Source organism: Prionailurus viverrinus, chromosome A3 (assembly GCF_022837055.1).
Source record: "Prionailurus viverrinus isolate Anna chromosome A3, UM_Priviv_1.0, whole genome shotgun sequence".
Taxonomy (NCBI): domain Eukaryota; kingdom Metazoa; phylum Chordata; class Mammalia; order Carnivora; family Felidae; genus Prionailurus; species Prionailurus viverrinus.
In genome coordinates, this window is record NC_062563.1 from 55581554 (window position 1) to 55597026 (window position 15473).

Here is a 15473-nt window from a genome sequence, read left to right on the forward strand (position 1 = left end):
ATCTGGATAATGGGAGAAGCCACCAAACATTAGCCATAGGTCAGAAGCACATGCTAAATCCTATAGGACAGCTTCCAATAATTTTCAGAGTAGTCCCCCCATCTGTTACCACGACTGAGCCTTCAAGAGGCCTTTCCACCATTCTATTGATGCCGCTTCTGGGTGGTGGTGGGCCATGGGGTAAGACTAGCCCACTTCATGAACCGTCATCATCGGAAAATGTGCCCTGGGTGGAGTGAAAGTTGTAAGGGTTATTATGACTACAAATGAGGAGTTCTTCAAGTCCACGTTTGGGGATCTGGCAGAGCACTGAAGACAGAAAGGGCAAATCCATACTCAGAGTGTAGGTTATCATTTTGAAGACAGATCACTGCCTCCTCCATCGTGAAAGAAGCCAGTGTAATGAATCTCTTCAAAGGTAGCTGCTCTGGAGAACAAGTGGCATATCAGGGGCTCCATGTTGGCCTCTGCTGTTGGAAGTAGCCAGATCCTTGTCGGTGAGGAGAAGACCCTCTGGCTGAATGCTACATAATCCCCATTCCTGCCACCCGACCACATGGTCATTGTATGGGGTGGTGGGGAAAGGGCTGGCACCTACAGAGCATGTCATCTTGTACACCTGATCGTGGAGAGCCTTACTTTGGGTGAATGACTCTTGTGAGGATTTGCAGAGAACTTAAATCACTCCACATTCCATGGATGTTGGCCACATTCCAAGAGGTTACCACATTCTTCTAAGAGCTCCTTCCACCGGTTCTTCAATTTTCCTCTTTCCAAACCCCCACCGGCAACTCCTCTGGGAGTCACAGCTCACGAGTCAGTGTAGATCCAGATCTCTTCTTCCGCACCGATGGACAACAGCAAGTTTTGCCCACTGTGGGGCAATTCCCTTCACCGGTGATTTTTAGGACCATCCCTGAGTGTGACTGCAGTGTCATCTGCCTCTAAACTGTCCAGCTCCCAATTATTCCCCTTAAGATCGGGAAACCTATTCTATTGCAGTATCTCCCACCCTGACCTTTAGCCTACAGAGGACACTACCACAGAGTCCTCCAGGGGTGCTGATGGCCCATTTCTTTACGCTGTGGTGAGGAGAGTGAGGAGACCCTCCCAGGGAGTGTGCTAAAAAGATGGATGTGTGGGTTGCACGGAATCCATGCTTTCAAACTTAGTTACTTCCCTGAGCCTATGCACTTCTTTTACTATGGGCCATCCAGGCATTCTGAGACTTTACCCTTAGCGTTACTGAGTCTGTGGAGGAAAGGGATGATGGTGGGAAGTATTAGTGTGGCTCTGAGTGTACTTTTTTCTCACAGAGACAGAGGCCCAGTAGAATCTGGCAAGACACTCCTCCCTGAATATACATGGAGAGCATGTTTTCTGGGCAGGGCAAGGGGTGGACTGTGATAGACATGGAGAATGGCTCTTCCTACATGGCACCATCTGTGCCCGGTGTGAGGAGCACGGGGTGCAGATAGCCTTTGCTCATCAATCAGCTCCTTGATAGTCCACCTCAGCTGCAGAAAGCCACCTAGCCTGAGGTCACAGCCATACAGATGAGAGCCCTCATCTGGCGACTGAATGAGGTGGAGCACGAAAGTACGGGTATTCTGTGATTTTGGTGAATTGTTCCTGCCCCAAAGCTCCCTGCCAGCTTAGCTAAGACTTTGGGGGGTTTACATGGTGGTTGGGCTTCTCCTCTGCCCGATACTTTTTCCTCCCCTTCACAGTTATTGACCTCTATTAGTCAGCTTGGGCTATCATGACAAAATACCACAGACTGAATGGCTTAAGTGACAGAAATAAGTTTTCTGACAGTCCTTGAGGGTGGAAGTCCAAGAGCAAGGTGTCAGTGGGGATGGTTTGTCAGGAGGCCTCTCTCCTTGGCTATAGATGGTGGTCTTCCTGTGTCTTCATATTGTCTCCCCTCCGTGTGTGTCTGTGTCCTAATCTCCTTTTCTTACAGGGACACCAGTCATATTGGATTAGGTGGCACCCTAATGACTTCACTGTAACTTAATCACCTCTTTTGAGACCCTACCTCCAAATACAGGTCAAGTCTGTGGTACCAGGAGTTAAGGCTTCAACATAGGAATTGGATTTGAGGGGGAAGGGACGACACAGTTCAGCCAATGAAAATCTCGATTGAACATCTTGCGCCCCAGGCCCCATCAGCATCTGCTTCTAGAAAATCCAGCCTGGGACACCTAGCTGACACATTAAGCCCTAATTCCCCATGTTAATCGGCTTAGCCTGATGGAATCTTTGATTCCTTCCATTTGGTCTACTGCCCTTGTAGTGCACCAGCCATGCTCCTGCTCTCTCCCCTTCGCTCTTTCCATATAAAAACTACCTCCTCCTGGAACAGTCACAGATGAAGCCTTGCTATGTCGACCTTAATGTTAATGTCTTAATACTTATTTAATGTGTCTCCTCCATTCCGTGACTACTGCCTGAGTTAAATCCATTGTCATTCTTAGCCTAGGTTTTTGCAATAACATCCTAAATGGCCTGTCTCCTATCTTGCCCATGTTTAATTCATTTCTTGCACTGCATCCTGAGTGATCTTCCTGAAGAATTCTGCAGGCATAATCTCTGCGTGATATTAAATAGATGCATTTTTCCTTTCACGTAGGTGATGTAGGCTTTCCTTCCATTGAATCAGTGGCATTCAGAGCTTGAGAGGGAGGCTAAAAACTCCCTAGAAAAGGGGTACGTGCTCGGGTCTGCATGACAAATGAGATATTTTAAATATGTGGCAAGAATGTATTCTTATAAACCTGGCTGAAGGAGAGAAAGAAAAATGTTATTTGTTTTTTATTTCCTTCTATGTTTCAAAATTCGATTCCCTTGCAAACCAAGAGCCAATCGAGAGTCGTGAGCAGGGTTTGCTGAGGACATAGAGTAGATGTCCTGCAGCCTGGGACATGAGATTTTTCCCACTGGGGGGCTCCAGGGGAGTCCTTCTGGAGCCGGAAGGGGAGCTCGTGGGAGAGAGGGTAGGGCAGGGGTTCAGAAGTCGAGATTCTGGGTAAGACTGGAGTTAATTCACCCACACCTGAAACTTCTCGACAGCTTTGGAGGAAAGTACTGGACGGGGGAGATCTTTCTTCTGTCCACTGAGCATAGCCTGGGAAGGCAGGAGTCCGGGCAAGCGTTGGCCCCTGGTCCCCATTCATAGTTTGCGGGAAGAGGAGAGGCCTGAGGGAACTGAGGACCCCGGAAGGAACGAGCCCCAGGGCTGAGAGGAGAAAGTCTCCAAGTGCCAGGGTGTCAGAGAGGAGGCTGAATCAGGCTTGCATTTGGGCAGCTGCTGCCGGCCAACACCCGGAGTGTAGACCAGAGGGCCTGCCTCAGTGACCAGCAGCTTGGGTCACACTGAGGAGTGACATGCTAGCGAAGCCACAGAGGGAAGTGTGTGGACCCCAAGCTTCTCCTGCCAACCCTGGGGAGGGGACCTCGGCTGCTCCCTGGGCCCAGACCCTGTCTTCAGAACTCGGAGGGATGAGGGAGATGCCCTCAAAGGATAGAAACTGCTAGAAGGACATTTTCAACTTGGTCAGGCAGAATCTGCCTCCTCCCTTCCCCTGTGGTCTCTCCATCAGTGAGAAGAGAAGACACAACAGGTAGTTGTTTACGGAAAATGTCCTTTCTCCCTGCTTCCATCGTTTCTTCTCTCTCTCCCTCCCTTCTTCTCCCCTGTCCCCTCCTTCCTTCACAGAGATCCCAGTTTACCAAGTCAGGTCGAAGACACACAATGCGGTTAGACTCTGGGAGGGAAGACCCAGAGATGCCCCTCGGGGCACGTGGCTTCCAACTGTGTGACCCTTGGAACTGTGCACGCTTTAGCCACTTGGTAATAATTTGCCCACCCTGGTGGACAGACTGGTTATACATATAATCGTTGCGGTGATCAAACTCTAGGATGGGCCCCCCACGATCCTTGCCTCGTGGTGTATAATTTGCCCCCCCCCTTGAGTGGGAGTGGGACCCGTGCCAAGAACTGAAACTCAGGGTCGGCTGGGAAGGAAAGATTAGAAAAGCAATTTTTTGCACCCATGTAAAGCAATCTTTCTGGCGGTGAAGCCTCCTTTCTAGATAGTAGCAGCACGTATTATACTTGACCTAAGACAATGAGCAGCATGGGGAGTGAGCAGGACACCGGGGATGTCCGAAGAAGCCAGCACTCCCCGAACCCAGCTTCAGGCTAGAAAGTCTGTGCGTGTAGACGGCTCTCCATCTGTCTTCTGTCAGAAGTCAGACCACCTGTCCCCTGGGGCTAGATTTTGGCTAAGGAACGGGGCTTGGAACACTTTTTCCAGCTAGATGCTTATCCTGTGACTCATTTATTTTGTCTGAATTGAATCCCCCGAATATTAAACATACACATAATCAAATGTAAGTACAAGCCCACATTTGAAAGTCAAATATAAAAGGTTTCTGGATTTGTATCATTTTGCATTATCCAGGCTTCTGCTTTCATCCATGAGAATGAATAAATAGGAGTTGTCTGGGACCAAAATAATTTTCTGGGCAAAGCGGAATAAATGTATTAAAATGAACGGGGGAGGGGCGGGAAACCCCCGAAGATGAAAAGGTTTTCACCCAAGATCGAGCTGGGAGAGATCGGATCGGCCTGTTATTTCCAATTTTGATCACTCGGCCTTTTATTATCAAGGTAATGATAGGGGAGTACAAGAACAGCCCCGAGGGGGAGAAAAGGAAGCCACAAGGAACGAACGGGGGCTGTTCATCAATTAGCCCCAAGCAGGGGCCGCCGGAGCCCCTGCCACCACCCTCGGAAAGTATTAGACCCTAATCAGTTCTCCTCGAGGTTCTAATCAGATTCCTTTTTTATGGAAATCAAATTTCTTCTGATAACTTAATCAGTACTTTCAGAGGGAGCTTGAGGAAGCAACCCGCTGAAGACCCCAAGTGAGGGAGTTGCTCATGCCGACGAGGGAGGCCCTCCATTCCGTTTCATCCTTCCATTCTTAGAAAAGAGTAGACATTTTACAGCTGGAAGAATTTGGGAAGCCTGCTCGAATGAAGAGAGAGCACTTATTATCTTTCAGCGCTTAGGCTCTTTCAGCAACGTGGTATTTTTCATCTCGGGTTATTTAAGAGGCCCTATCTCTATTTTTGAAAATGGCTTTCTCGATAACATTTGTGTAAGAATCAGTTCTATTTTTAACTATGCACGCATCTCTCCTTGTTAGACTTAATAGGCGCTTTGATTAGAGAAATGGAATCAATGGCCTGAAAGTATTTTTAGAAGGGTCACTTGGATTGTGGCTGCTTCTCAGAACACAGAGGTTGCAGTTTGTATTGTGAACTGTAACATCCGTACAGATGTGTGCCGTTTAACAGATCCTTCCAAAGTAAAGAGCAGATATAATCACCACCTGGATCAAGAAATCAAGAAGTGGAGCGTTATCAGCACCCCCAAAGCCCCCCCCCCCCGGGCTCCCTCCTTCACCCACAACTACTGACTTCACTGACAGGCATGTCCTTACATTTCTTTGTATGTTTCCATCCTACATATGGATCCCTAAATAAAGATAAGCTTCTCTCTCTCTCTCTCTCTCTCTCTGTCTCTCTCTCTCGCTCACACACACACACACACACACATGCTCAAATGGTCCCAGTTTGACCAGAGAAAGCCCATCAGGTGCCTTTTCTGTCCCTTTAACTTCCCGGTTTGGTCTTTAAAAAACCAACCTCACTGTAATAGTATTTACAGAAAATGAAATGCACCATGGTACCTGTGGAGTCCGGCAGCTTTGACAAAGGAGTGTACCTGTGTGACCTCTGCCACCATCACAGAGACAGTTTCTGGCACCCACAAACTTCTCTCGCGCCCGCATTATCTGCCTTGATCAGCACTGGCCAGTTTTGTCTTTCTCGAGTTTCACATCAATGTTGGAATCCAGTGCGGGTTCTTCTGAGTCTGTTATCTTTCCACTCCGCATAGGGTGTTGGAGATTTATTCCCATTGCTGGGTGACCCCGTGGTTGATTCCTTATTATTTCTGAGCAGCACTGCCCTGTCAGATACACCACAGTTTGTTCACCTGTTGACTCGGGTTGTTTCCAGTCTGGGCTTCGGGAGAATGAAGCTCTATGAAGTTTGCACACCCAAAAGTCTTGCTTTGGATGTAATTTTCATTTCTCTTGGGTAAAAACTCAGGCACGGGATTGCTGGCTTGCGTCTGTGGCCAATAAGCCACTGGCACAAGGGGACCCAAGTTCATCTTGTCCATTCCCGGCAAAGCAGCCATTTCTCCAGTGAGTCCAGATTCCTTGCTGGCAAAGAGCAGTATTTGGCAATCAGGATCAGGAGCTGAGCACGCTGATTGCTAGCAGCAGTGCTCTGCATGGGCAACGGCCGTACCGGTAACAGCGTCGCTTCTGGTGGCGTAGTTTTATCTGAAATACCGTTTCCCTTTGTCCCAACCGTCGTAGGTCACCCTGCATCCCTGGCTTCCATGCAATAAATGCCAGGGTCATCTCCCAGTCGTGAGAACACACACACACACACACACACACACTGAGAAAGCCCCTGCACATTTTCCATAAGGAGGTACTACCCCTGTTAAGAGCCACCATTCTATCTACAGCTTTCCTACCATCAAATGGACCTATCGATCTGCATGGACACCGATGTGTTCTTGGGTCCCTCCTGTTACAGCAGAAGAAGCGAATCGTTTCCTCCTCCTGTCTTCTCATCTCTTACATCCCCAGGGCTTCTTTTCAGCATCTTTAGCATCACCTTCCCCAACATCTACGCTTTCTCCTCTGTCTTCACTTACTCCCCCATCCCATTAGAAGTCAACTGCGCCCAGGCCTCCCCATCTCAATGCAAAACCAAACCATCCTGGGGCTCCACGTCCTCTTCGGCCACACCCTTCCCTCTTGTTTCCCACTGCCTGGCCCCCTACTCAGATCCTCTCCCTCCCCCCAGCATGGCTTCCTTCCCCCCACCCAATGCACCTGTTCTGGCCAAGGTCGCCAACGATCTCACTTATACCAAATCTAGCTGACACTCTTCAGTCTTTACTTCTTTTCTGCCCTGAGTTGACCCTGCTGATCCCCCCTCTCCCTTCCCATGGAGGACTACCTATCCTTGACCTCTGGGGATAGGATCTACCTATCTTTATTCTGTCTCTCTGGCTGGTCCTTCAGACCCTTCCTCCTCCTCCCTCCCCCCCCCCCTTCCTTGTCCTTTAAATGTCACTGGACCTCATAGGTCTTTTCTTTTTCACTCAACATACTCCCCTCTCCTGAGAGATATCATTCTCCCTCATGGCTTCAGATACCACCTGCATGCCCTCCCCACTCCAATCCAGGTATCCAGCTCTATCCCTTCTCCGGTGCTCCAGACCCTTCCCTCTCTGCTCATCAGACGCTTGCCCATGGATGGCTTGGCAAGTGACCTCCATCTTTCTTTCTGCCACTCTAACTTCTAATCAAAGTGCCAGGATTGACAGACCTTACCTTCTAGGTCATCTCTCCAGGCTGCCACTTTGTTCTGCGGCCACTACTCCAGCCTACACCGCCTCCTCTGGGACACACGTGATCCTGGGAATTATACTAAATATACATGGTCTTCTCCCTGTGTCTGGCGCAGAGCTCCTAAAACCCATGGGGTTTCCTAAGTGACAAAGGGGTCTTCTGTTGTCTGTAAGGAGCCCCCTTTTGAGCACACCTGAGTTTACGTTAATGAGGTGACAGGGTAGGGCCCCAAGATCTCCTCAGGATGGGGCTGGTCACTAGAAAGACCAACTCGTTGGAGGGTTGGAACTTCCAGCTTTTCACGCCAACCTCTGGGAAGGGCTGGGGGCCCCACATTAAGCTTTGTAAAGGCTCCTCAACAATGTTATTTGTTGAGCTTTCTGGCTGCTAAATGCATCTGCATGCTGGGAGGGTGGTATGGCCTAGTTCCACAGGGGCAGCAGCTCCTGTGCTCTTGACCTTTCTAGATCTCACCCTGTGTACCTCTTCATCCGGCTGCTCATCTGTATCCTTTATAACATCCTCTGTAAAGAACTGGTAAAAGTAAGTAAGTGTTTCTTTGAGCTTTTTGAGCCATTCTAGAAAGTTGTCAGGCCCAACATGGGGGAGTGGGTGATGAAAACCCTGATTTCAACCAGTTGTCTAAACATGCAGGTGACAAAGCGCCTGGGTGGCTCAGTCTGTTAAGCATCCTGACTCTTGATCTCAGCTCAGGTCTTGATCTCACGGTCTGTGAGTTCAAGCCCTGCATTGGGCTCTGCACTGGGCATGAAGCCTACTTAAAACAAAACAAAACAAAACAAAACAAAAACAAGAGGTACAGGTGGCAACCTGGGCTTGAGATTTGTGTTTGAAGTGGGGGCAGTCTTGTGGGGCTGACCCTTTTACCTGTGGGATCTAACGTATCTTTGGGTAGTTGGTGTCAGAACTGAGTTAAATTTGTAAGACACCCATTCAGTGGCCACTGGAAACTGGGGACTTGCTTGGTAGTGTTAGAAAACACACCAGGATATGCCAGATCTTCAGAAAAGCTACCGATCACAGTACTTAATACTATTTGCAATTACCACATTTATTTGTGAGCTATTTTTAAAAAGCACTGATGAGGGGTGCCTGGGTGGCTCAGTCGGTTGGGCATCCGACTTCGGCTCAAGTCATGATCTCATGGTTTGTGGGTTCAAGCCCCGCATCGGGCTTTGTGCTGACAGCTCAGAGCCTGGAGCTTGTTTCTGATTCTGTGTCTCCCTCTCTCTCCGCCCCTCCCTCACTCATGCTCTCTCTCTCTCTCAAAAATAAATAAAACATTAAAAAAATTTTTTAAAGCATTGATGATTTATTTCCACTACTAAAATATAGGCTCTGTGAGAGAGAGATCTTGCCTGGTTTACTGATTTGGTCTCAGCACCAAGAACACTGCCTAGCATGGAGGAAGGGAGAGAAGGGAAGGATGAGGAAATACAGAATGATGTCTGATTGAGTTTCTCAGGAAAAAAAAAAAAGAAAGACTGAAAGTTTCCTCCAGGTATGGCATAGAAGAATCTGGAAGAGTATGAGGAAGTTAAGTGTGGAAACTGAGTGATGGGCTCATTCCATCATGAAATTATATTTTTCATAACTCAAAGATATACCTCTTGCAACAAACCTTCCTTGGTGAATGGTAACTACATTTGAAACTTACCTTGTCCTCTGATGTCCATTAAGTCCTCTCAGCATGCATGCATATTATATATTTATGTTTTCTTATGCAGTAGTGGATATTTAATAGAAATTTGTGGAACTAAACTGACTTTTGTGTTTTACACATCTAGGTGAATATTATATATAAATGCATCAGGTATGACTATGACCCCGTGAGACTAATTCTTAAGGAATTTTATCGTGTATTACCATTCAAAAGATTTTATGTCATGGGGCACCTGGGTGGCTCAGTCGGTGAAGCATCTGACTTCAGCTCAGGTCACGATCTCATGGTTTGTGAGTTCGAGCCCCGCGTCAGGCTCTGTGCTGACAGCCCAGAGCCTGGAGCTTGCTTCCCATTCTGTGTCTCCCCCTCTCTCGGCCCCTCCCATGCTCATGCTCTGTTTCTGTCTCTCAATAATAAATAAACATTAAAAAAAAAAAGAATGTAGGTCGTGTGTGTTAATGAAACAAACACCTATTGGCTCACCACCCAACTTCGTCAGCCCATTCCCAGTACTATCAAACTCCGTGTTTGCTTCTGACCGGTCTCATCCCCTGCCTTCCCCAGAGGTCATCGTACCTTGAGTTTCGTGTTTATCACTGAAATATTTCATCAGCAATCATGCCAAACATTACCTAGCCCATGAGAGTTCACCCATTCAAAGTAGTCAGCTCACCCCATTCAGAACATTTTCTGTTGTCCCTTATGGAATTACCTTAGGAGTCTCACCCACATACTTTGAACATCCTCTCTTGCAAGGATTTAATTTTTCAAAACAGTAAAGCGCTAACAACGCACGCTATCATTTCTTCAATATTTATTATATGTCAGGCTCTATTCTATGCTCCCTGGATTTATAGCTTCCTTAGTCCTCACTGTGTCCCCGAGTCTATTTTGCAGCTAAGCAATGGAGACTTCGCTCGGTGAATAACTCCTCCAGAATCATCTGGCTAGTAAGTAGCAAAGCTGCGTGATAATCGGTCACTGTGAAACCTCATCCTACTCACTGCCCCATGACCCTGGTGACCCTGCTTATGAATAAGGAGAAAGGTAGGGTTAATCAGGACAGGAGATGCCATCCGTGATTTAAAAAAGGGGCGCCTGAGTGGCTCAGTTGGTGAACCATCTGACTTCAGCTCAGGTCACGATCTCATGGTTTGTGAGTTCAAACCCCGCGTTAGGCTGACACCTCGGAGCCTGAAGCCTGCTTCGGATTCTGTGTCTCCCTCCCTCTCTCTGCCCCTACCCCGCTCTTGCTCTCTCTTTCAAAAATAAATTAACATTAAAAAAATAATAATAAAAGCAAGACAACACTAGAAGTACTGATTTTCTTCAGTCCTCCTGGCTGTAAAAGGAAGTTCACAGAAAGGGCTCAGGGTTTGAGAAACAGTCTGAAGTTGACTGCCTTAGAAGGGCTCAGCATGGGTTTGAGGCTTGTTAAACTGTAACACGATGCACACAGACCTGTCTTACCGTCTTTGCTAGAGTGCCCCTATCCTGCTACATAAACCACCTTCACTGGCAGTCCAGCACCTCACACGGACCTTCTGTGTTGATAAAGAGGAGGACACAGAAGGAAAACACCCAGTATTTGATCTTGGATTTCTCTTCAGAAACGAACACTGCTGCGCAGGTCTATGATCAAACGATGGAACTCTCTGTGACCAAAAGCACAAAAGCAATTCACTGGAGGAAGGATGGTCTTCTCGACAAACGGTGCTGGGCCATAGGACACACACAGGCAAAAAAAAAAAAAGGAGGTGGACCTTGACTTGACATCACATCTTATACAATGAAAACGTCCTCAAAATGGGGTCACAGGACTTAAAAAATGTAAATGTAAAGACTGTGAAACTGTCGGGAAAAACAAGAGAACCTCTTTGGGAGAAGCGTTCTTAGACTTGACATCAAAAAAAGGACCCAAAAAAGGGTAATTTGACCCCATTGAAAGGCAGGAGGTCACGTGCTTTGCTCTTTGAAGGATATCCCGTTACAGGATGAGAGGACAAGCTACTGAGTAACAGAAGGCATCAGCAAACCACGTATCTGATAAAGGTTTATAGCTGCAATAGATAAAGAACTCTCAACAGTCAACAGTAAAAAGCAAACAATCCGACGAGAAAAGGGGCAAAAGACATGAATGGAGTTATGACACGTCTTCATGGGGGAGAACAGACAGCTGGCAGAAGAGCACGTGAGAACACGTTCAATGTCATCTGCCATCGGGGCAGTGCACGTTAAAGCCACAAGAGGATATCAGTTCACACCTACCAGAACGGCTGAAATTTAAAATAGCGACAACACCAAGTGCCAGCAAGGATGTAGAGAAACCAGATCACTCATGCATTGCTGGTGAGTGACACAGCCATTTTGGCAAGCAGTTTGGCAGATTCTTATAAAGCCAAACATGCAGCTGACCCAGCAATTGGGATCCTGGGCCGCTGTCCCAGAGAAATGAAGACTTAGGTACACATAAAAACATGTGCACGGACACTCAGCATTTTCATGCAACCTCAATTTGCAGTAAAGGATATTTTAAGTTAGGGAAAAAAATTAACATCGGCCATATACATCAGTGCTTGCAAAACTAACTCCCCTCCCCACTTCATACAGTCAGTAGCTAAAAAATGGCTTTCATAAAATTCTTTTCTGCTTTGTTGATGGTGCAGATCAGTGGATGATCAGGGAAAGTTCTTATGTGAAAAGAAGGTTAGCTTTCCACTTAATTTCTTAATACTCTAAGAGGAGTTCCAAACACCTGAAGTGGCTTTTGAGAGAAAGGAGTGGAGAGCAATGCCCCGTGGTTTAAATTCAGAGGCTCTGCCAGACCTCAGCCAAGAGCGGCACGTTTCCTCCCCGACAACACCCTAACTCCTCTTGCCATGTAGATGAATCGTCAGAAATTCCAAAACCCGAGAAACTTTAAATGTTTTGCTAATGTTTTTAAAACAAACCTTGCTATCTTATTTGTATAACATCAAAATATTGCTTGAAATCTCACGCTTATCTTGGTTAACTTCAAGCTTGGAGACACGAGCACTGAGATGAGTTAACACCTCCTGTGACTCTATCTACTCCACTCTGTGCAATCCAGGCCCCTGGGCCGGACACTCTTTTCATCACTGCCCGGGACGCCTGCAAGGCGGGGAGAAGGGTCTCCAACAGACAAGCCTGTGCATTATGTCTTCCAGGATTAGAGGTATTTCTCCCTTGGTTTAGGGCCGAGTCAAAGACTTACACAGCTTACCAGGTGCCAGACCCTGTTCTAAGTATTTTATATATGTTAATTTTTTCCTTATGACCACCCTATGAAGTAACTAGTATTCTTATCCCACTTTACAGATAAAGAAAGTGAGGCACAGGAAAGCAAATAACCTAAGATCACACAAGCCGGTGGCAGAGATAAAATTCAGACTAACCAATTCACATCTAGACTCTTAGCTATGCTGCCTCCCAGATGAATGAAAGAGTAGATGGCTGGCTGGCTGACTGTTTAGATGGATGGATGGATGGATGGATGGATGGGTGGTTGGATGGATGGATAGATGGATAGATGGAAGGATAGATGGAAGGATGGAAGGATGGATGGATGGATGGATGGATGGATGAATGGATGGATAGATGGTTGGGTGGTTGGATGGATGAATGGATGGATGGATGGATATACAAATGAGTGAATGAACAAATGAACAAGCCTGTCCCCCCAAATAGAATCCCCATTAGCCTGGGAGCTCTATGGTTCTCAGGGCCTATCTGTGGCCTTGGCATGTCCGCATTTGGCCTTGTTCCTAGCCCAGGACTTTATTTTTCATGAATGCCATGGCTGTCAAAGTATGACGTCAGGATTCCAGGATTAGGAGGCAGGAAACCTGGGTTCTTATTCTGGCTGCACCACCAACTTGTGTGTTTTCAGGTAAATCGATGACCTATTTTCCTACCTGGAAATGAGAGAGTTCAATTAGAATAATCTCCAATATTCCACAATTCCATGTTTTGAATCGTCCAAATGAAAGTCCATCAACAAGACCAGATACATAGGAGGTGGGCATGAATCAAGTATCACAGACATGGACAGTGAGGCACTGGAGAGCCCTGCAGAGGCTGAGTGTTGTCCAAGTTCATGGTCCAAGAGACCACAGAGTACTGTTGTATGGTTGCAGCTCAGGAAGCGGTAGCAGATGAGGCCAGGAAAGGTGAACTGAGACTGATCCTCAAGGACTTGGAGCATATGCTGTGGTGTTGCAACTTTGTAGGCAGTGGGGAGACACTCAGATTTTTTTTTTCATTGTGGTTAAAAAATACATACAATTTTTCTTTTTAACTATTTTTATGTGTACCGTTCAGTGGCATTAAGAAAGTTCATATGGTGCAGCCATCACCACCATCCATCCCCAGAACTTTTCCATTTTCCCAAACTGATTCTGTGCCCATGAAACACTAATTCTCCATTTGCCCACCCCTCACCTCTGGCAGTTACCATATGACTTTCTGTCTCTAGGGACTTGACTATTCTGGGTACGTCATAGTAGAATCACACAGTATTTATCCTTTTGTGACTGGTTTATTCTACTTACATAATGTCTTCAAGACTCATCCATATTATATAGCATGTGTCAGAATATCCTTCCTTTTGCAGGCTTAATAATATTTCTATCACCCGTATATACCACATTTTGTTTATCCATCCATCCATTGATGGTCACTTGAATTGTTTCCACCTTCTGGCTATTGTGAATAACGCTTCTAAAAAGGTGGATGGACAAATATGTTTGAAGTGAAGGATTTTTTTTTTAATTTTTTTTCAACGTTTTTTTTTTTTGGGGGGGGGACACAGAGAGACAGAGCATGAACGGAGGAGGGGCAGAGAGAGAGGGAGACACAGAATCGGAAACAGGCTCCAGGCTCTGAGCCATCAGCCCAGAGCCTGACGCGGGGCTCGAACTCCCGGACCGCGAGATTGTGACCTGGCTGAAGTCAGACGCCTAACCGACTGCGCCACCCAGGTGCCCCTGAAGTGAAGGATTTTGAGTAGGCTACAGGTGGGACCAGATTTTTCCTTTAGAAAGTTCTACCTGGTGGTGCAGAAGAAGATGATGATGGTAACAGCAATAAACATTAAATGAGTGCCTACTGTATGCCAGGTACCGTCTCAAGTACCAGACGTGTACTGACTCCTGTAGTCCCATCTCACACCTACTCCCTTGAGGTAGATGCTGTTATTGTCTCCATTACATGTGAGCAAATGGAGAGAAGCTGAAGAAGCTGCCCAAGATTGCACAGATAGCAGAAGATTGAGTGACTGAATCCAGAAAATCCACCTGTACAACCTACCTGCTCTCATGATGGACTGGGAACATGGGCTACAGAATGGAGGCCATTCGTGGTGCTGTTGAAATAATCCAGGCAGGAGCTGACAAGAGTTGTGGAGCGAACTCAGGAAGCGGTGAAGGAGGGACATGAGGAGAGAGACTGGAGAGCTTTAGGAGGTGGGATGGACAAGCTCCTGGTGGCCCTGGCTGCGAGAAAGGGGAAAGAGTCTGAAATGACAGACAGCTTCTGACCTCGATCACATAGGTGGGGAGTGGTGTCATTCACTACGAGGACGTGAATAAACTGGCAAGTAAGGTGAGGAGGGAAATGATTCTATTCAGTACCTGCTGAATCTGTGGTACTGGCAAGACCTTCAGACAGAGGTGTCTGAAGAGGCCCCCGTAAGATAAGAGCCAAACTCAACAGAAAGACCTTTTTGGAGGCACAGATTGGGAAGCCATTAGCATAGGGGAGGAGTACGATCTTGGAAGCAAATGAGCCTATTCATGGATCATGTGTAAAGAAGGAAAAGAAGACAGAGACTGAATCCAGGATTGGGAATCACAAAGCCAGGGTAGAGGACACACTGGGGTTTGTAAATTTTCGAACCAACATGACAGCATAGAGACAGGGTGTGATGCCCCATTGCATTGTCCTATGTACCATTTATCTCATTTGGGGGGAACACCAATGGTTAAGGGCTGGGTCCACAGAGGGAAGACAGCAGACATTTGCAAAGCAGCAGCAGCACGGAAGGAGGACATGGAAGCCAAGGCGGGAGAAAGCTTCCAGAAAAGTGGTATCAAATGCCTCACAGAGAGCAAATGAGAAGTACCTCAAAGATGTCCACTGACTTTTGCAGTTAACATCACCGGCAACCTTAGAAAGAGCCATGCCATTGAAGAGGTGGGAGCAGGAGCCACACTGCCTGGAGTGAGGCACGAAGGGGAGGTTGGAACATATACAGG